Consider the following 23,443-nt stretch of genomic DNA (forward strand, 5'->3'; position numbering starts at 1 on the left):
CACACAATTTAACACATATCATAGGCATCACAATAAATTTTAAATTATTTTTATGCCTCGGTTTTGTGGTCCCGAAACCACATCCCGTCTAGGGTCAATTTTGGGCTGTCACAGGTCTAGTCGGAACAGTGGTTTCGGGACCACAAACCCGACGAGAAAAAAAATTATTTTTATTATATTTTTATAGTCTATAAATTTATGAAAATATTTCGTAAAAATTTCATTCGAAAATTTTGACGTTTGAGCACTCAATTTAGTCAAAAGGACTAAATTGTAAAAAGTGCAAAAGTTGAGTTCTTTATATATGAGGTGCCTAATTGTTATGAGTTTTAAATTGAAAGTCCTTATGTGACAATTATTCCTTTAATAAGTTAGTGAATGGATATTTGTTTGGTATTTTTGAAATTTGGTTGAAATAAAAAGGGTAATTTTGTAAATTAATTAAAATAACCTAATAAGACAAATGATAAAAGCTATCATTTTTTTTCATTCTTTCTTCTTCAACCGTGGGAAAGAACAGAAAATAGCAGCCATGGATGAGCTCCATTCGGCCAAGCATTTATGGCTTATATAGGTACGATTTTTGTCCCGTTTTTAATGATTTTCGTATTTTTGAGATCCCCGAAGCTTAAATTTTCTATTTCTACCAATTGATTGAAGAGAAATTAGAGTTTAAAAATTTACCCATTCATGATATGGTTGTGTTTTGATGATTTATAGTGGATAATGAATGTTTGATGTGTTAAATATGAGTTTTATTTAATGAATTTTGGTAAAAATGTCAAAAAGGGGTTAAATTGTGAAAGTTACAAATTGGTCATAAGTGTGTGAATTAGTGAAAATTTGGAGTTGCCATAGAAGAAAAATGTTCAGCATGTCTTAAACCTTATAGAAATTGAATAAAAATTAATTTACGAGCATTGGGGCAAAAGTGTAAATATGTAAAAGTTTTGGGGTCAAAATGAAAATTTGTAAAAAATATGATTTTTAGACCCATATGAATATTGTGACTGATTGGTAGGCTAAATGTGATGTTATAGATGATGAAAATTGAGACTTGGACCTAGAACGGAAAGAAATCGATTTATGGACGAGTATGTCCTTTTCACATTTGTGGTATCGAGGTAAGTTCAGATGTAAACAATACCATGCTATACATGTATTTAAATGTTATCATTACATGAATTGTACAGATATTAATGTGTATGTAATTAATAGAAATATGATAAGACAAAGCCTTAATAGACGAGGAAAAATCCCGTTTGAACCTTAGGAATAGAATAGGATACGAGTGACATGTCACTACGAATTATGAGTCTAGATGACTAGCTCGAGAGTGAGCATTGAAATGTCATGAGATATGAGGTAGCTTTAGCTACAATTGAGGCACTTATGTGCAAAGGCTTTTCCGAGTATCTAATTAGTATTCCAAGTGTTCAACGGGCAATCCAAGGAAAGAGTTAATGATGGTCTCAATGAGGTAAGTCATTGGTGAGTATGCACTCGAGTTATGTTACGAGTTGTGCAAGTATGTATACTAATCCTATGAGAATTCCTTGATATGTGATGATCTATGATGCATAATATGTGTTCTTACCATGATGGATAAAATGGTGTTGTATTAATATTATGAACAATGATCATGAATGAGTAATTTAGCCTTGACAGATTTGAGTTACTGCAGTAGTGTAACTTTGAAAATACACTAAAAATAGTGGAAAATGAGTTAGAGGCAGAATAAAATATGGGATTAAAGCTTAATGAGTCTATTTTCACATGAAAGAAACAGAGGAAGAAAAAGAATTCCATATTGTTTGATATTTGAATTGTTGTGAAACAGGGTCTGGATGAATTCGAGATCCCCTGTTCTAACTTTAGAAATTCACCAAAAATTGTAAAAAAATTATTAAGAGTTATACCTTACATTAATGGATTCCTTATTGAGTCTATTTTTATGGGAAATAAACGTCATGGTCGTTGGAATTTTTTACAGGGAGAAATACGGTTTGTAGTGCACATGGGTCAGAGTGGTCATACCCTAAAACAGGGGAGACTTTAACTAATAAACTGTACTATTTGGCTTAACTAAAAATTTTGGAAATTTTATGGAAGAAAGGAAAATAAGTCTAGTCTCAGGGAAAATTAACAGAACTTAATTCGGAGTTTCGTAGCTCCAGATATAAATAATTTAGTGACTGTTGCTCAGAAAGACAGCTTGTAGTGAACTTGAAAATATGTTGTAAACATTGATAAAACAAGTTAATGAGTTGCTTATTGTTTTCATATGAACTTACTAAGCTAAAGCTTACCCCCTTCTTTCCCATGTTTTCTAGAGTTTCCAGGTTAGCTCGGGTTGGAGGTCGTCGAGATATTATCACCCTATCGAGTTAACGTTATCGGAGTAAGTAAACTCAAGTGATTCGAGTCTATGGCATGTATAGGGTTTTAATGTGAGTATGTAATATTATGATTTAGCCAAAGGCATTGGCTTGTTATTAAGGTAGTATTAGTCATGTAAATTGGCCTATGTCGGCTAATGACATTATGGGCCCATATGATTATTCTTATGCATGTATGTTATTATCTCTTGTGATGTGGCTTACAACATGTATACCTAGAGATTGAATTGAGATTCATTGATGAGCTAGTAACTAATGCAGGATTAAGTGATTGGTAAATAGTTAATAATGCTTCATGAATGGTTTGTGATGTAATGATAGTTATGTCTAGTATGTGGTAATGATATGGGCAAATTCTATAATATTTATTGCATAAGAAAATAACTTGAGCATAACATGTTTGTAGATGTTTAAGAGCTCATTTATGCCACGTTGTATGTTATTGGATAAGTATGTATCTATGCATGTGGTGTGAGAGTGACAAAAGGCTTGATAATTAGCCTATTTCTGGCCACACGGCTTGAGCACATGGGCGTGTGAAGCCTTAACGCAAGAGATTTTTCTAAGTTTTTCATGAGTTCTCGATTGGGTCCTGAACCGCCCCGAATGCATGTATTGGGCCTCGTAAGCTCGTATAAGGGATGATTGCATGTGAAAAGAAAAGTTTTTAATTATTTGAGATTTCATGGCCCTGTTTAGTATGGAAGTGTTAGTAAAAGTCAGGTAGCACTTCGAACCCCGTCCCGGCGTCGGATGAGGGCGAGGGGTGTTACATTTAGTGGTATCAGAGCATGGTTTAGTCGGTTCTCGGACTAACCTAGCGTAAGAGAGTCTAGTTATACATGCCATAGTATTACTCGTGATAGTGTGATATCTCTCGGCCTTAACAAAACTGTTGATTAAGATAGGAATGAGATCCAACCGAGCAAATCTTGATAGAGATAAGAGTAAAGTTGAGATTATTGAATCATGCTTATGATATGCTGAAAATTTGGAAAGGTATGAAAAGAAATCCATGATTTTTTTTATATGAACTAGTTTTCATTATGTGATGCTCTTGAGATAAAGAATGTGAAATGGTGGAGTAAAACACAGTTAAGTTGTGAAAAGCGCTTTTATGCATGTTAGTATTCATACGATGTTAAATGTCCAACTTGATTTGGTCAAGTGTTTAGGAAAAAAAAGAAATTTGCTTGAAATGACAGAATGTATGTATGAATGCTTTTATTGCATGATTAATAATCAGTATATACATGAGGTTGACATTTATGTCTAGATTGATGAAGTCAATATGCAATAATGTTATGCTTTATAATCTCGATTCTGTAATCATAAATGTCACAATAGCATGAAAGTTGTAATGAAAGATCAAATTGGGTGGAACGCAGGAATGAGTACGATCGTTCACTAATGAATTGACGGAAAAGACTATGGTTGGACCATGGCAATACATGAGATTTGTGTACCAGTGTAAGACCATGTATGAGACATGGCATTGGCATTGAGACGAGGGCTAGTGTAAGACATGCCTGGGACATGCATCAGCCACAGTATGAGAGCTAGTGTAAGACATGTCTGGGACATGCATCAGCCTCGAGATGATAGCCAGTGTCAGACATGTCTGGGACATGCGTCGGCTATGAGATGTGCTAGTGTAAGACATGTCTGGGACATGCGTCAAGACGGTTACATGTGTCGTTGTAAGACACATGCAGGACACGGCATCGACACGAGATGGATGAGAGCTAGTACAAGACCATAGTTGAACTATGGCATCAAGTAGCGATGTACTCAAAACCATAAGACGTTCTCCAATTTGATAAATATTGGCAAGTGATTAAGACTAAATATGGGAATTTGATAAAACATTAAGGGTAATTCGAGAAAAGAAATGAAAGTTTGAGTTATGATAAATTCACTTATGTTTAGCTAATATTCGCATGAAATAAAGTTACATGTATTCTTGAGATATGTGAAAATGTGTTTATAACAAGTTAGAAATTTGAAATGTTTGAATCAATATGCGTAAAGCTATCTGTTGTTGAATATGTATTTGCTTGAGAGTCAAAAGTTTAGAGGCTTTACAATCTTCGCCTTACCGAATAGATTTATACGATGAGATTCTCGAGAGATATGTTGCATAAGCTTGCAAAAGTGAAACCGAAGAGTACAAAATGGAATAGTATGAGATTAACGAAGATGTAATTAGTTAGAGGAATAATGTCGGACTTGCAGATGTTTGAGTATGAAGAATTCAATTAAACAAAAGTGATGGCTATCTTTCTCTTCCGAGTATTCTATGTTTTCCTCTATTCGGGAATACGTATGGTTATCCCTTTCGAGTGGGAATTCTCCGTGTGAGGATCTTTGGAGACGTGATATTAGATGAAAAGTTCTATTGGTCCGATTAGTTATGATCTACATTTCCCCATCTCTTGATTTCTATTCGATATATTGGAATGAAGTTGACAAGAAAAATCTATGTAAGATTATTCGATGTTCTATTGATTATGGTTTATATATGCGAGAATTATATTATCTCTATTATGAGAAATTCTAAAGCATACTGACGATGTAGTTTCCTTCCGGTTTTCTCGACGGATTTTTGGATCATCTTTATTATTTTCTTTTGGATTATATTCTCGATTTACGGTATAGTCTTTATATCTTGGAATTTCTTATATTAGCTTTTCTATCGTTCTTGTTTGAGAATTATCAAGCTTGGTTTATCTTTACTAGTAATCTTTGACTTGCGATATTAGAATCATTATGATTAAGCTTCGGCTCGACCATAGAAGTGTGGGATTTCGATGTCGAGATTTCTTTAAAATCTCGGGGTAAAGAATGGTTATTCGCAAAAGTAAATCTGAGTTATGTGCATTTAAGTTTATTCTCTCGGTTCGAGAATACCGTTACGTGTTCTTTGGTAAGTAGTCGCATGTAATCGAAATGATGGGGTTTTATTCTTGAAAGTATGTTATGGAAACATATTAGTTGGATTTCTCTTGTTCGAGAGATGTTATAAGTATAGTTATCCCGATTAATAAAAGATCACATCTATGAAGTTGGAATCATTTGATTCATGTTAGTAAAGTTTCTAAACAGTTGATGATCGAGTATAGAAATGTGGCTATAAGTGGTAAATTAAACAAGTACAAACATGATTCGACTTTTAATTTGGAATTGCAGGAGGATTTGATTTCGGTTTCTATTACTATTAATTGAGTAAGATTTGATCTCGAGAAACTCGGGTATACAGAGAATTGAGTCTGAGTTCACAAGATATCTTGTTTATTCGTTCAAAGGATGTCGAATTGTCTATAGGGTAAAGCCGAATATCAAATGTATTCGAGATTATTATTGTCGATGATGACATGGGAAGAAAATGATAAAGGATTGTTATGAATTTCAGATCGGGATGTCTCTCATTTCCGGAAAAAGAGAGATGCAAGTTGAATTGTGAAAGATTGATGATGGAAGTCTGCATGATTATTTTAGTATGTACAGATATATTATTCAACCGATGTGACTGAGTTGTATGTTTCTAAGTTTATAGTTCCAAGAATGTCGGTCTCAGTGTTTCAAATTGAGCTCGAGGTTTATACCTCAACTATGGAAAAGCTATAGGAAATCTTAAGTATGAGCTTGTGTGGAATTGTTTTGTAAGTTGTGAGAAAAGATACAAATGACTCGTGAAAGTAGAGAACAACTTTTTTCGGTAAGATTTTGGGACGAAAATCCTAAAGGGGAAGAAATGTAATAGCCGATTTTGGGTCTAGTCGAACAAGTGGTTTCGGGACCACAAACCCGACAGAAAAAAAAATTATTTTTATTATATTTTATAGTCTATAAATTTATGAAAATATTTCGTAAAAATTTCATTCGAAAATTTTGACGTTTGAGCACTCAATTTAGTCAAAAGGACTAAATTGTAAAAAGTGCAAAAGTTGAGTTCTTTATATATGAGGTGCCTAATTGTTATGAGTTTTAAATTGAAAGTCCTTATGTGACAATTATTCCTTTAATAAGTTAGTGAATGGATATTTGTTTGGTATTTTTGAAATTTGGTTGAAATAAAAGGGTAATTTTGTAAATTAATTAAAATAACCTAATAAGACAAATGATAAAACTGTCATTTTTTTCATTCTTTCTTCTTCAACCGTGGGAAAGAACAGAAAATAGCAGCCATGGATGAGCTCCATTCGCCAAGCTTTTATGGCTTATATAGGTACGGTTTTGTCCCGCTTTTAATGATTTTCGTATTTTGAGATCCCGAAGCTTAAATTTTCTATTTCTACCAATTGATTGAAGAGAAATTAGAGTTTAAAATTTACCCATTCATGATATGGTTGTGTTTTGATGATTTATAGTCGATAATGAATGTTTGATGTGTTAAATATGAGTTTTATTCAATGAATTTTGGTAAAAATGTCAAAAAGGGGTTAAATTGTGAAAGTTACAAATTGGTCACAAGTGTGTGAATTAGTGAAAATTTGGAGTTGCCATAGAAGAGAAAAATGTTCAGCATGTCTTAAACCTTATAGAAATTGAATAAAAATTAATTTACGAGCATTGGGGCAAAAGTGTAAATATGTAAAAGTTTTGGGGTCAAAATAAAAATTTGTAAAAAATATGATTTTTAGACCCATATGAATATTGTGACTGATTGGTAGGCTAAATGTGATGTTATAGATGATGAAAATTGAGACTTGGACCTAGAACGGAAAGAAATCGATTTATGGACGAGTATGTCCTTTTCACATTTGTGGTATCGAGGTAAGTTCAGTATGTAAACAATACCATGCTATACATGTATTTAAATGTTATCATTACATGAATTGTACAGATATTAATGTGTATGTAATTAATAGAAATATGATAAGACAAAGCCTTAATAGACGAGGAAAAATCCCGTTTGAACCTTAGGAATAGAATAGGATACGAGTGACATGTCACTACGAATTATGAGTCTAGATGACTAGCTCGAGAGTGAGCATTGAAATGTCATGAGATATGAGGTAGCTTTAGCTACAATTGAGGCACTTATGTGCAAAGGCTTTTCCGAGTATCTAATTAGTATTCCAAGTGTTCAACGGGCAATCCAAGGAAAGAGTTAATGATGGTCTCAATGAGGTAAGTCATTGGTGAGTATGCACTCGAGTTATGTTACGAGTTGTGCAAGTATGTATACTAATCCTATGAGAATGCCTTGATATGTGATGATCTATGATGCATAATATGTGTTCTTACCATGATGGATAAAATGGTGTTGTATTAATATTATGAACAATGATCATGAATGAGTAATTTAGCCTTGACAGATTTGAGTTACTGCAGTAGTGTAACTTTGAAAATACACTAAAAATAGTGGAAAATGAGTTAGAGGCAGAATAAAATATGGGATTAAAGCTTAATGAGTCTATTTTCACATGAAAGAAACAGAGGAAGAAAAAGAATTCCATATTGTTTGATATTTGAATTGTTGTGAAACAGGGTCTGGATGAATTCGAGATCCCCTGTTCTAACTTTAGAAATTCACCAAAAATTGTAAACAAATTATTAAGAGTTATACCTTACATTAATGGATTCCTTATTGAGTCTATTTTTATGGGAAATAAACGTCATGGTCGTTGGAATTTTTTACAGGGAGAAATACGGTTTGTAGTGCACAGGGGTCAGAGTGGTCATACCCTAAAACAGGGGAGACTTTAACTAATAAACTGTACTATTTGGCTTAACCAAAAATTCTGGAAATTTTATGGAAGAAAGAAAAATAAGTCTAGTCTCAGGGAAAATTAACAGAACTTGATTCGGAGTTTCGTAGCTCCAGATATAAATAATTTAGTGACCGTTGCTCAGAAAGACAGCTTGTAGTGAACTTGAAAATATGTTGTAAACATTGATAAAACAAGTTAATGAGTTGCTTATTGTTTTCATATGAACTTACTAAGCGAAAGCTTAACCCCCCTTATTTCCCATGTTTTCTAGAGTTTCCAGGTTAGCTCGGGTTGGAGGCCGTCAGAGATATTATCACCCTATCGAGTTAACGTTATCGAGATAAGTAAACTCAAGTGATTCGAGTCTATGGCATGTATAGGGTTTTAATGTGAGTATGTAATATTATGATTTAGCCAAAGGCATTGGCTTGTTATTAAGGTAGTATTAGTCATGTAAATTGGCCTATGTCGGCTAATGACATTATGGGCCCATATGATTATTCTTATGCATGTATGTTATTATCTCTTGTGATGTGGCTTACAACATGTATACCTAGAGATTGAATTGAGATTCATTGATGAGCTAGTAACTAATGTAGGATTAAGTGATTGGTAAATAGTTAATAATGCTTCATGAATGGTTTGTGATGTAATGATAGTTATGTCTAGTATGTGGTAATGATATGGGCAAATTCTATAATATTTATTGCATAAGAAAATAACTTGAGCATAACATGTTTGTAGATGCTTAAGAGCTCATTTATGCCACGTTGTATGTTATTGGATAAGTATGTATCTATGCATGTGGTGTGAGAGTGACAAAAGGCTTGATAATTAGCCTATTTCTGGCCACACGGCTTGAGCACATGGGCGTGTGAAGCCTTAACGCAAGAGATTTTTCTAAGTTTTTCATGAGTTCTCGATTGGGTCCTGAACCGCCCCGAATGCATGTATTGGGCCTTGTAAGCTCGCATAAGGGACAGATTGCATGTGAAAAGAAAAGTTTTTAATTATTTGAGATTTCATGGCCCTGTTTAGTATGGAAGTGTTAGTAAAAGTCAGGTAGCACTTTGAACCCCGTCCCGGCGTCGGATGAGGGCGAGGGGTGTTACATTGAGACTAGAAATTGGAAGAAAAGACCGACGAGCAGTTCATTCTCACAGCAATTCAGAAAATCTAGAAATATGAATCCTCGTTCACAGGTTTCGACTGGACAATCATATGGAAATTCTAAGAAGCAAAATGTGGGTCCTAAATCTCAGACTACTTCTGCGACTAGTGTGGGAAATACGAGATTTGTTTAGCCTGAGTGCCGGCGGTGTGGCAGAAATCATTTTGGCCCATGTAGAGCGAATGAATGTTTTCAGTGTGGTTCTCCGGATCATTTTATTAGAGACTGCCCAGAGAGAGCTGAAAAGAAAAATTTCAGAATGTAAAAGCTAGTGGTGCAGACTCGAGGGGAAGATATTCGAGAAAAGCTGGAAATGAAGCAAGCAACAAAAATGTAGCCAGAGATTCAGCAGCTAAATCTGAAGCAAGGGCTCCAGCTAGAACTTATGCTATAAAGGCACGTGAAGATGCTTCATGACCCGATGTGATTACTGGTATATTTTCTCTTTATGATGTTAATGTTATTGCTTTGATTGATCCCGGTTCTACTCATTCATATGTATGCATGAAACTGGTGTCTAGTATGAATATACCTATTGAGAACACAGGATTTATGATTAGAGTGTCGAATCCGTTAGGCAAATGTGTGATAGTTGATAAAGTATGCAATAAATGCCCTTTAATGATTCGGGGTCATTACTTTCTGGCCGACTTGATGTTGTTGCCGTTTGATGAATTTGATGTTATTTTGGGAATAGATTGGTTGACATTGCATGATGCTATAATAAATTGCAAAGAAAAGGTTATAGAATTGAAGTGCGAAAATTGTGAAATTCTGTGGGTTGAACCAAACAAATCAGAGGCATTATCTAGTATGATTTCTTCGATGTCAGCTCAGAGATATTTGAGAAAGGGTTATGAAGCTTATTTGGCTTATGTAATTAATACAAAAGAAGTTGAAAATAAAGTTGAATCAGTGCCGGTTGTGTGTGAATTTGCAGATGTATTTCCAGAAGAATTGCGGGGTTTGCCTCAATCGTGGAAGTAGAATTTGGTATTGATTTGTTACGGAACACTCGATCTCGATTGCTCCATATAGAATGGCACCAGTAGAGTTGAAAGAATTAAAGTCACAGTTGCAAGAGTTGACTGATAAAGGCTTTGTGAGACCGAGTTTTTCACCTTGGGGTGCTCCCGTGTTATTTGTGAAAAAGAAGGATGGTTCTATGAAATTGTGTGTTGACTATCGGCAGTTAAACAAGGTGACAATCAAAAACAAGTATCCGTTGCCAAGGATTGATGATTTGTTTGATCAGCTAAAATGAGTGACATGGTTTTCAAAGATTGACTTGAGATCTGGGTATTACCAGCTGCGAGTAAAAGAGTCGGATGTGCCTAAAACTGCTTTTAGAACAAGGTACGGCCGTTATGAATTTTTAGTTATGCCATTCGGGTTGACAAATGCTCCTGCTGTGTTTATGGATTTAATGAATCGCATATTTCGACCATACTTGGACAAATTTGTTGTGGTGTTTATAGATGATATTTTAATTTATTCAAAAGATGAGACAGAGCATGCTGAGCATTTGAGGATAGTTTTGCAAACTTTGAAAGATAAGCAACTGTATGCTAATTTTAGTAAAAGTGAATTTTGGCTCTGGGAAGTTGGATTTTTGAGTCAAATTGTTTTAGGTGATGGTATACGGGTTGATCCTAGTAAGATTTCAGCCATTGTTGATTGGAAACCACCGAAAAATGTAACCGAGGTTAGAAGTTACTTGGGGCTAGCTGGGTATTATTGGCGGTTTGTAAATGGATTTTCTATAATTGCTGCTCCTATGACTAGACTACTCCGAAAGAATGTTAAATTTGAATGGACGGAAGAATGTCAACAGAGTTTTGAAGAATTAAAAAAGTTATTAACTGAAGCACCAGTGTTGGTACAACCCGAATCAGGTAAAGAATTTGTGGTGTATAGTGATGCTTCTCGAAATGGCTTAGGATGTGTACTTATGCAAGAAGGAAAAGTGGTGGCTTATGCTTCGAGGCAATTAAAATCTCACGAAAGAAATTATCCGACTCATGATTTGGAATTGGCTGCTATAGTGTTTGCTTTGAAGATTTGGCGACATTATTTGTATGGTGAAAAGTCCCGAGTATATACCGGCCACAAAAGTCTTAAGTACTTGATGTCACAAAAAGACTTGAATTTGAGATAGCGAAGATGGTTGGAGTTATTGAAAGATTACGAGCTTGTTATTGATTACCATCCGAGAAAAACGAATGTGGTTGCCGATGCTTTAAGCAGAAAATTGCTATTTGCTTTGAGAACTATGAACACTCGATTAAAGATATCAAATAATGGTTCGATTCTAGCAGAGTTAAGAGCAAGACCGATGTTTTTACAAGAGATTTCTGAAGCTCAGAAAAATGATCAAGATTTGCAAGCCAAGAGAAAGCAGTGTGAAGATGATATGGGATCAGATTTCAGAATCGGTTCTGATGGTTGCTTGATGTATAAAAATTGAATTTGTGTACCGAAAAATGATGAGTTGATTCAAAAGATTTTGCATGAAGCACATAATGGTTGTTTGGTGGTTCATCCGGGCAGTACGAAAATGTATAATGACTTGAAGAAAATGTACTGGTGGAGTGGAATGAAAAGAGATATTTTCGAGTTTGTATCAAAGTGGTTAGTTTGTCAACAAGTGAAAGCTGAACACTAAGTACCTTCGGGATTACTCCAGCCTATCATGGTTCCTGAATGGAAATGGGATCGGATTACTAGGGATTTTATATCAGGGTTGCCGTTAACTCCGGGGAAGAAAAATGCCATCTGGAGACTGACTAAATCGGCTCATTTTGTTCCGGTACGTACAGATTATTCTCTTAATAAGTTGGCTGAATTGTATATCTGTGAGATTGTTAGATTTCATGGAATACCTTTGTCAATCATTTTGGATAGAGATCCGAGATTTACTTCACAGTTTTGGCAAAAGTTGCAAGAGGCATTAGGTACAAAGTTAAATTTTAGCACTGCCTTTCATCCACAAACTGATGGACAATCAGAGAGAGTAATTCAGATTCTTGAAGACATGCTCAGATGTTGCGAATTGGAATTTCAAGGTAGTTGGGAAAGGTACTTACCTTTGGTAGGATTTGCTTATAATAATAGTTATCAGACGAGTTTGAAGATGGCACCTTATGAAGCATTGTATGGTCGTAAATGTCAGACGCCATTGTATTGGACTGAACTCAAGGAAACTCAGATTTATGGAGTTGATCTAATAAAAGAAACCGAAAAAAAGGGGAAAGTGATTCGAGATTGTTTGAAAGCTGCTTCAAATAGACAGAAATCTTATGCGGATTTGAAACAAAGGAAAATCGAGTTTCAAGTTGGTGATAAGGTATTTTTGAAAGTGTCTCCAAGGAAAAAAGTCCTTAGATTTGGACGGAAGGGCAAGTTAAGTCCGCGTTTTATTGGACCATATGAAATAATTGAAAAAGTTGGACCGGTAGCATATCGGCTAGGATTACCACCTTAATTAGAGAAGATTCATGATGTGTTCTACGTATCTATGTTACATCAACATCGTTCGGATCCTTCACATATAATTTCACCGACAGAAATTGAACTACGACCGGATATGACTTACGAAGAAGAACCGATTAAGATTTTAGCTCGAGAAGTCAAACAATTAAGAAATAAAAGTGTCGCTCTCGTGAAAGTATTGTGGCAAAAGCACAGGGTAGAAGAGACTACATGGGAACCTGAAGAAACTATGAGAAATCAATACCCACACCTGTTTACCGGTAAGATTTTCGAGGACGAAAATTCTTAAAGGGGGGGAGAGTTGTAATATCCCGAATTAGGGCCTAATCGGAATAGTGGTTTCGTGACCACAAATCCGAGATAAAAATAATTATTTATAATTATTTTGGTGTTTATGATATGATTGCATGATTGTGTAAAAATTTCGTGATGAAATCCTATGCCTAAAGTGCTTAAATTGAAATTAAGGACTAAATCGAATAATTTGCAAAACTTGCATTCTAGGAGTTGGAATATTAATGAGGAGGTCTTAAATAGCAATTTGACCAATTTCTAAGTCTATGGACAAAAATTGGACATGGATGGAATTTTTGGAAAGTTTAGTAGTAAGGGCATTTTGGTCATTTAGTTATTAAAATGAATTAAAAAAAATTAAAAGCAAATTTTTGTCCATCTTCTTCATTAGGCTGAAATTTCAAGGTTTCTCCATAGTTAGGGTTAGTTTCAAGCTTCCAAGCTCCATAATCAAGAGAAACGAGATTCAAGTCGCGATCGAGGGAAAAATAAAGTTTACGAAGAATAGGCTCGATTGCTAATAATTCTGTACCGAGTTTTGACAAGCCGGCTTGAGAATCGGGATAGGTCGAAGACTCGTTCACACTATCCGAAGGCTTAAATTGGTAAAAAGGCTTGTGTATTTTAAATGTGGCATGTATGGCAAAACACTCACTTTGTGTAATTGATCTTATGATATGGCTATGGTTTGGTAAGAAAAGGGTTTGTAAATGATTAGCCATTGTAATGGCCAATCTAAGTCATATTTGATGTTATGTATGTTTAAAATGCTATTTAGTCCATGAAAATCTTTAGTAAAGTGAAATTTGCCATAAAAGCAGAATTTGACAAAGAAGACGTGATGTAAATTTGAAAAATCACTAAAAATAGTAGAAATGAAATTAAATGATGAGTAAGTTATGAAATTGAAACTTAATTAGTCTATTTTTTATATGGATTGAACAAAACAGGTATATAAATTATATTTTATGAGATATTTGAATTTTTGTGAAACAAGGCTAGAGTGATTTCTGGATCCCCTGTTCTGAGTTTAAAAATTCATCATAAATTGTAAAAAAATAATTATAAGTCATGCGTTATATGTAAAGATTCCTTATTGAGAATAGTTTTAAGAGAAACAAACTTCATAGTCATTGAAATTATGTACAGAGATATATCTGATTCGTAATATACAGAGGTCAGAGAAGTCGAACCCTGAAATAGGGGAGAATTTAACTAATAAACTGTACTAATTGGCTTGACCAAAAATTCTATAAAAACATTATTAAATAGATATATGAGTCTAGTTTCAGGGAAAATTTACAGAATTGGATTTTAAATTTCGGAACTCGAGATGTGAATTTTTAAGCGACTATGACGCAGATTCCTAGCCTGACTGGAAATTTTAAAAATAAATTGTTTGAGCTGTTTAAGTAATGAATTAAGTCTGTTAACACCTCGTGTTCGACTCCTGCGATAGTATCGGGTACGGGGGTGTTACATAAACTTTGGTATATTTACCCTGTGGTACTCCTAATTTTAACCCATTTTTCAAAATAGTCTAAATTTTAAAATTAAAGGTCTTTTCCACTTCATTTTCAAAAATTGATTTAACTTTCAAAAAGCCATAGTCGAATATATTTTTGGGTTATTGACCACCGCCGGATGTAACAATGTCTAGAGCAGAAATCCTGCACAAAATATGTGAAAAGTGGTATCCGCAAGTATACTAGTCAGGTTGTAATATAGTTATAGAGGAGCAGATAAGTACTCCGTGGATTGTACCCAAGGGAGGGAAGCACTAAATTAATTCTAATATAAACATAAATAGATCTAATTAGTACTTTAATCGAATTATAGTACGAAGAATTAAAAGAAAGATTTGTGATAAATGATACTAAAAATAATAAGAAAGGAATTAAAAGAAAAATAAATAAATGAAAAAACACAAGAAATCAAATAATCGAATATGTATCAAATCTAGGCATGGGTGATTAGCTCGCTTTGGTAGTTATAATCAACTATCGTTTCAAGTTTCCCTTGTTCAATCAGCTAGTCAATAACCCAGTAGGATCTTTCGATTCATCCACTGAAATATTGAGTTGGTAATGACTACTTATTTTCTGACCTCACAGTCTTGACCGGTTCAGGGGTAAGGTGTCCACGGATAGGCCATACCAAATTTGGGTTAATTACCACCTTGATGACTTCCTAGGGTTGTCAGGCCTAAGGTTTAGATTCTTCTTTTCCTGAACAACTGATCTGTTAAAAAATCCCAACAAAAAAATTAATTATTCGTACCTCCACTCGTTAATCCCCCACAGGAGGATTAGTTCCTCATGGATCTAATAAATGATATAAACTTGATGAAACAAATGAACATAAAGAATAATTCAAGAATAGAGTTTAGAATAAGCCTGATTTGTATTAAGCATAGAATCCTCATAGAGTTTAATAGTAATTCCAGAATCTCATTTCTCCACAAAAGTAAATAACAAGAACAAAAATCTAAACCTAAGAAAAGAGAAAATCTAAAGACTAAATCTAAAGAAAAAATTATACAATATGAAAGATGTCTGTAACATGTGCTAAATAAGCATATTTATAGACTTTAGGGTGGTTGTCGTCCTCAACCCTAGGTCAGTTGTCATCCTTGTGCTTAATGTTTGATTGTGTAGACCAAAATACCCCTGGCTGGTAATTATTTCTTATACAGAGGCGATGTCGCAACACACCAGGTCTTTTGTCGCGACATTAAGGGCATTGAAGGAAATCTTGGAATTCTCCTATTATGCTCTCTATGTTGCAACATTGCATGATCCGTGTTGCAACCTAGCGACTAGTATTGAGTTAATGCACCTTTTAATGGCCTTTTGCGCACTCACAAAGTGTATTAGCTCACCCTTAGACCTCATTTGGCCCCTAAAGTCAATAAAGGACTCAAATTACACATTTTACTAACTTAACTAATACTTACTGAAATGTAATTAAAACTTAACTAAAATGCTCATGTTCAAGCTCCTAAAATGCGAAAACTAGTTTAATATGCTACACCAAATTACGACAAATCAATTACCATAATTCAAAATTTCTGAGCTCATTCCAAGCCAAAATCCTTAAATTACCAACTAAATATTAGGCGCAACTTTGGGGTGTGACAACTCTCCATCTTTAAAAAGAATTTTGCCCTTGAAATTTACCGAAGCTAAACAAATAGGGATATTATCGTTTCATCACATCTTTGGCTTCCCAAGTAGCCTTTTTTGTCTTGTGGTTATGCCGTTATGCCATAGAAATTTAACCAATGGAACTTTCTTATTTCGCAAAACCTTATCTTTGGGAGCTAGAATCTCAATTGACTCTTCCTCATAAGTGAGATCAGTTGAACTTCAATCTCCTCCACTAGCACAATGTGTGATAGATCTAAACGATACTTCTGTAACATAGATACATGGAAATCATCATGGATCCACAACTTGAGTTGATAAGCTATCAAACCAATCCTCTCAACAACTTCATAAGGTCCAACATATCTTGGACTCAATTTACCCTTCCTACCAAATCTCAAAACATTCTTTCAAGGTAAAGCTTTCAAAAACACCTTATCACCGACTTAAAACTCGATATCTTGACGTTTCAAATCTGTATAAGATTTTTACACATCCGGTGTCATGTTCAAACTTTAGTAGATCAACTTCACTTTCTCTTCAGTCTCTCGAACCAAATCTGGTCCACAACCAACTTTTCATCCAATTCTGTCCAGCACAAAGGAGTCCTACACTTCCCACCATACAACGCTTGAAATGGTGCCATACATTACATGCCTGAAAATTATTGTTGTAGGAAAATTCTGCTAAGGGAAAATATCGCTCCCAACTACCACTGAACTCAATCACACAACTATGCAACATATACTCTAAATCTTGGATTACCCTCTCTGACTAACCATCTGTCTGGGGGTGACTAGTTGTACTAAAACTAAGCTTCAACCTTAAAGCCTTTTGCAAACTCTTCTAGAACCTAGAAGTAAAACATGGATCCTTATCTGAAATAATAGAAACTAGAACCCCATGAAGACGTACAATGTAACACCCTTAACCCGTATCTGTCATTGGAATGGGTTGTAGAGCATTACTAAACTAAAGTACAATTCTGAATATATTCATAATAACTCAAATATTAACCATATAAATATAAATAAAACATATAAATAATAAAGTATTAGACACGTACAACTTCAACTAATTAAAAACAATTTACATGGTAATTCGATATTTAACATAAATGTCATAAGCAAACTTACCGAATGATTATATATGAATGTATATACATTTCATGAATCATAATCACATTAAGAATAAAGAGTTATATCATATTTGGTCTATTGTTGAATCCTTATTGCTTAAACATATCATGTTAAGCTCACATATCTAAATAAATACATCCAAGTTATTTACAAGAAAATATTTGTCATTCAAGACATAAATAACGATTTTATATACTCTTAATTCTCATGATAATTATCATGTCTCAAATTGCATAAAAGTAACCAAATTAATTTGATATGGTTTCGGCTATCAACTTAATTTATCAAATGGTTTCTTTTAAAAATTTAATTACACGTTTAAATTAAATGAGGTACATCATACACATGGTCACATAAATGTAAGGGCTAAAATCATAAATCAACATATACATTAACTAAATTCCACATCTCATTAGACCTACTTATCAACTGAATAAACTACTGTCACTTTTTCATATTATAGCCGAAATATAGTAATATTCATCATTCGAATATTCACAAGTTAAAACAGCAAGTTCATGTACACAACCTAAAGAAATGTTCGAACATATTTATCTATCCATACACACCACACGCATACACAGCCAGAGAACATATCTCCAAGTAGTGCTTTTTACAAAACCTACTACACATTTCAATTTTCAACACCAACCAACCGAATCAAACATATATTGTTCACCACATATAGCTTATAATTTTAAACGTATAACATTTTAATCAAAAATAGATTAAATCATGTCCAAGCGTGACTAAGTTCAAGCTTAGAGATAAAGCCATTTTTACATGACTTAAAGTATACAAAATCATAATCACAACCATCGAATTGTATATATATATATGTACGGTCATTATATTTATACCATATCCAAACCTGCTTAAAGATATTTATATTCATCATCATTTCAAGTATATGATGGTACCACAATACCATGCATTTTAGGCACACAACATTCTAACTGAAACTCACACAAACTATAAACACAAGGATTTAGCCATTTTCATATTATAAACACAAGTATGAAATCACTTGCTCGCAGAGTAATGAACTTCTACCAAAAGCGAAAACGATAAAGTTGAAGATTTACATCCTTAATGTCTTTTTACTTCAAATCCTATCATGTGCAAGTTTTTATTAATTTATAGAAATATAAAAAGATAAAAATACCTTTAAAATGATATAACTTGTATTGCAAAAAGCAATGGTTTTTGATAAATTCACAACTGAGTTGGCACTCAGCTAATGAGTGACACCAACTCAGCCGACACTTTACTATTAACTAGATTATAACACACTCATGGTGTGAGTGAAAATATTTATGTTAATATATATATATATATATATATATATAAAAGTTAAATATGACTTAGTTGAAATGATTGAGTAAGATGATGAAGATTAAGATATCTTGAGTCTAAATCTCACAATTTTAATTTTATTTATATATATAAACAAATATAATGACTTTTTTGTAGCACTTTCATATTAAGTTAGAATTTGGTTGATGGGTGACACTAATCCAAGTTAAATCTGATTTAGTTAACAACACCAACTCCGTTAAAAACTTAATATATATAGATATTGGTTCTAAATTATAACTATATCTAGAGAATAAATTATTTTGGTCTATAATAAACAAATTAAAATATTACTCCAGAGTGTAATAAAGATATTACTCCACAAAAAATATTTTTTGATATTAAATCAATTACAAAACGTATCCATAAAATATAACTAACTTTAAACACAAGGATTTAGCCATTTTCGCATGGCTTTATACACAACCAAAATGAATCCAACCTTGCAAAACATAACCAACATATACATGCCATAATTTAAGTTTAGCAAATAAGGTACCAAAACAGTAGATAGTGTGATGAGCTTGGCTGACAGTTCCCGAGCTTGTAGCTTGACTTCAAAATCTATAAAACAAGTAAACATAACATAGAGAGAAACCTATCGAAGCTTAGTAAGTTATAAGCAAATAAACAACTCAATAACTTATTCAACTTAACTAGATTAGGCAAGATTATTACATCAATTCGCATTGAAATCCAAACATTTGTGTATTCATGTTACATACATATAATCATATGCACTTGTAAACAATTATATTAGCACTTTATCCACATGCTTATATAGCCAACATTAACAAGTCATTATTTAACCTTCAAGGCCGAATATTCATTAGTCACCAAGCTCACATACTCATAAATATACTAACTCATAGTTCCAAATATAATCTCATGTACATTTGTTAATCATTTGACTGAATACTCATAAGCACACACATATAAAATTAAAACTCATACAATAAACTGCAATAGGCCGAATACACTTAGCTTGTTTTTAATAAATATTGAACTAACTCATATCTGACCATTTAGCTTGATTTACATACTTGAACTCGACTCATCTTTGCCCGATGAACCATTCGGAATTGGATAGGACACTTGGATAATCACATAATTCGTACAATGCCAATGTCCCAGACGTGGTCTTACATGTAGTGACAAATCGATGCCGCTGCCCCAGACAGGGTCTTACTCGTAAACACTTATCGAAGTCATATATCGATGCCATGGTCTTACTCGGACACACGTATCGAAATCCTATGTCATGACATACGTATCCTAACTTTTCCTAAGGTTCATACGGGAGTTTCGGACGTCGTAACTCGGTCAAAACCAATTCGAAAATGTGATAATCAAGCTTAAGTATATTCGGATATAGTTGATGTATATTTTTACATTGCAGAACAGTATATAATATTTACATTTAATGTAACATCCTGATTTTCGGGTTTTTCGCGATTCTTGATATTTTAAGTAAATTTCTAAAATTTGGTATGTGATTATAGAATTCATAATTTGGGTATGTAAATGGGCCTATGAAAGGCCCATGAGTTGGCCAAAACCCGGTAGAATTTTTAAATTTTGGACTTAGGAGTTAGGGGTTCTGGCTAGGTGCCATTATATTAAGTTGTGGGTAAAATGTATCACAAAAAGAGCTTTGGTAAAGTGGCAAGGGTGACGCCACTAAGCTCCTAAAAAGGTGGCGTGTGGAGCATAGAGGAAGACCTGGGTTCGATTCCCTGTGTTGGCAAATAAGAGTATTTATTTTTATGTGCAGGAAGGGTAAGTGTTGGAACCTAAGTGGATTCTGTGAGAGGAGAGTTGGATCAAGTCAAATGCATAAATTAAGGAGGGATAAGGGGAGAGATTTTAGGGATGTGATATGGAGATAGAGTTGCCGAATAAGGGAGATTGGAGAGGGGATTTTCGGCAGAGGGGTATTAGGTTAGTAATTTCGGCATTAGGGTCTTAGTTGTGCCGATTTCTTCTTTGGTGTGTAGCCTTTTCTCTTTTTCTTTTCAGCCGAATCTACCTCCCTCCTATTCATTTTTTCTTCCTTTTCTTCTTTCAAAACAGCCCACTATTTCCTCCATTCACCATTGTTTCTTTCCTTAATCTCTACTTCTAGAAATACCGCAAAAAGTCAAATCGGTGAAGATAGGGGTGCCGATTCTTTGTGACCAGCAACCTTTTCTTTTCTTTTCTATAGTTGGCGTTCGATTCCTTTACCATTTAGGCATCCGGATTCAAGAGGAGAAAGACTGTGGTAAGTGTTCAAACTCTAAACAATTCCTAGTGTAACTTTGGCCAAAAGCCGAAACCCCAAATTTAGGGAGATGGCCGAATATGGGAATAGACTTTATGGGGTCTTGTTTTAATATTTTTGGTTTATTTATTGAAGGAGTAGCAAGGTGTAGTGTCGACTTGGAGTAGCTTGGATCACCGGAGTAGCTAGGCCTAGTCATCAATCGCGACAAAGGTAAGGTGCCTAAGGCCATTATGGAGGGTGGCCGAATGTGTAAGTGTTAATATTGGATAGTTCTTGATTTGGTTCAATTATTGCAAGCTGATCTATTTAACAACTGATGGTAGGAGAAATCGTGTAGGAGATCTCGTCGAGGAATATCACAAATCAGGTGTGTAAACGAACCCTTTCATAGCTTAAAGCGATAAATGCCGAAAAGCCAAAATGCCGAAATTCTGGCATTTCGAGGACTCGTGAGCAAGCGAACGCTCATTAGTTAGTTAGGTTCGTTGAGATGATGATCGGGAACATTGGAAATGGTAAGAACATGATTTTTGGCATTCACGGTAAGTTGGGCCTCAAGGTCGCAATAGGGCCCAACAAAGCTTCGGGCCCATTTGGGTAAAATTGGTAGAATATGAAAACTAGTTAAATTGCGCATCGAGACTGATAAAACCATTATGGAATATAGGCTAAATGGGCCTAGATGACGAAATTGGCTAAGTAGGGCCCATTAGGGGTTTTTGGCCCAATAACTCGATTTCGCTAAAAACGGGCCAGAATCACTGTTTGCACCCATGAATTGTTTATAAATGTTAATGAACATGGAAACCCTAATTTTTGGTAAAATTACAAGATTACCCTTATAATATGAAAATGACCATTATACCCCTAGGGTTTATATATGAACTTAATGCATGGGATTTTGATAAACATGATATGTATGATATGCACATGAGATGTTCATAAATGCATTGGGTTGGGAATTTATATGGATGGAGGAAGTGCAAAAGGGCTTATGCCCCAATTATTAAAGGGCTTATGCCCCAGTTATCAAAAGGGCTTATGCCCCAGTTATCAAAAGGGCTTATGCCCCAGTTATTAAAGGGCTTATGCCCCAGTTATTAAAGGGCTTATGCCCCGATTATTAAAAGGGCTTTTGCCCGATTATTAAAAGGGCTTTTGCCCGATTATTAAAAGAGGCTAGGCCTCGGTTATATGATAAAAGACTATCTTTGCCGGTGGAGAGTTATGGCGGGGTGGGTCGAGTTAATCCCACATTGTGTGTTGGTTGGTACGGTGGAGAGTAGCGGATGGTGGGTTGAGTAGTCTCCCAAATGGGTTGCATTCTTTCATTTGACATTACATGTGTTATAAAATGGGCCTATGGGCCATACCGTTTCTGATAAAGGCTTGCCCAATAATATGAAACTTGAAAAGGCTTGCCCAGTGTTATGAAATATGAAAAGGGCTATGGCCCAAGATATGTTTGAGATTGGATTTGGGCTTAGACCCAACAGTGATTATTGTTTTGGGCTCGAAAGGGCTTGTTGCTGTGAGTTTCCAAACTCACCCCTTTCCTTAACCTTGCGGTGAGCCTTGATGTGGGGACTTGGTAGGAGGGATTGAGAATGGCCACGGTGATTGTCTTTGGACTTTTAAATAATCGTTGGTTTTCTTTAAATTTCCATTAAATATTATTTATTATTATAGTTTTTGGGGTTGTAATAAGGCCATTTTAACTTTTCTTTTATATCTTTTCGGGATTATTTTAACTTTAATAACTTTAAACCGGTTGATAATTATTCAAATGGGTTAGACTTAGGACGTGTTTTCAAAATGATACTTGTTTCCAAAAGAGTTCAACACCACGATTAATCGATTTATCAAAGTCGTTCACTTAAACAAATTTAAACTCGATATAACAAAGTGTGGCTATGGTTGTGGGCATGTCTAGGATTGGATCCAATCAAAGAGCTTGGTACTTAGCGACCTTCATGGCTCACCTCCTCTGCCTCGGATACCTACACGGTGCCTAGCTTCCACACACTTTGTTAACTCAAAGAAAATATATGGCTTTTAAAACACTAAAACGAAACACGGATTTTAACTCCATTGTGGCACATCGATTTGGCCATAACGTCTGGGCCGGGTTTGGGGTGTTACATTTAGTGGTATCAGAGCTAAGTTGCAACAACTCGGCTGTGGATCGGGTCCAAAAATGTTTTTGGAAACTTAGGCCTAAGAAGGGTATTTTTGGAAAATGGTTTTTGAAAAGTTCATTTTAAAGATGTTTTGCGGAGAATATAGGTAAAAAAGGTACCAGTTTTTCTGTTTTAAATCAAGAGTTCAAAATAGAGGGAGTTTTCAAATCAAAGTTTTCAAATTTCTATTTTCGATGATCAAAAACATGGTTTTTAAGTTCTAAATGGATTGGAGAAAGAAGTGGGCTTGAATCCCGGGCACCAAGTCTGTAAGTATATTTTC

The 23,443-nt window shown here is 34.6% G+C and overlaps 1 long non-coding RNA gene across 1 annotated transcript; it reads left to right on the plus strand.

Annotated features, from left to right (window-relative positions):
* Window positions 1-7,035: 7,035 nt before the first annotated feature.
* Window positions 7,036-8,743, plus strand: LOC128290381 (uncharacterized). Its single transcript, XR_008280191.1, has 2 exons — window positions 7,036-7,175; window positions 8,388-8,743. It is a non-coding gene; the product is annotated as an uncharacterized LOC128290381 (long non-coding RNA).
* Window positions 8,744-23,443: the final 14,700 nt, after the last annotated feature.

Source organism: Gossypium arboreum, chromosome 3 (assembly GCF_025698485.1).
Source record: "Gossypium arboreum isolate Shixiya-1 chromosome 3, ASM2569848v2, whole genome shotgun sequence".
Taxonomy (NCBI): domain Eukaryota; kingdom Viridiplantae; phylum Streptophyta; class Magnoliopsida; order Malvales; family Malvaceae; genus Gossypium; species Gossypium arboreum.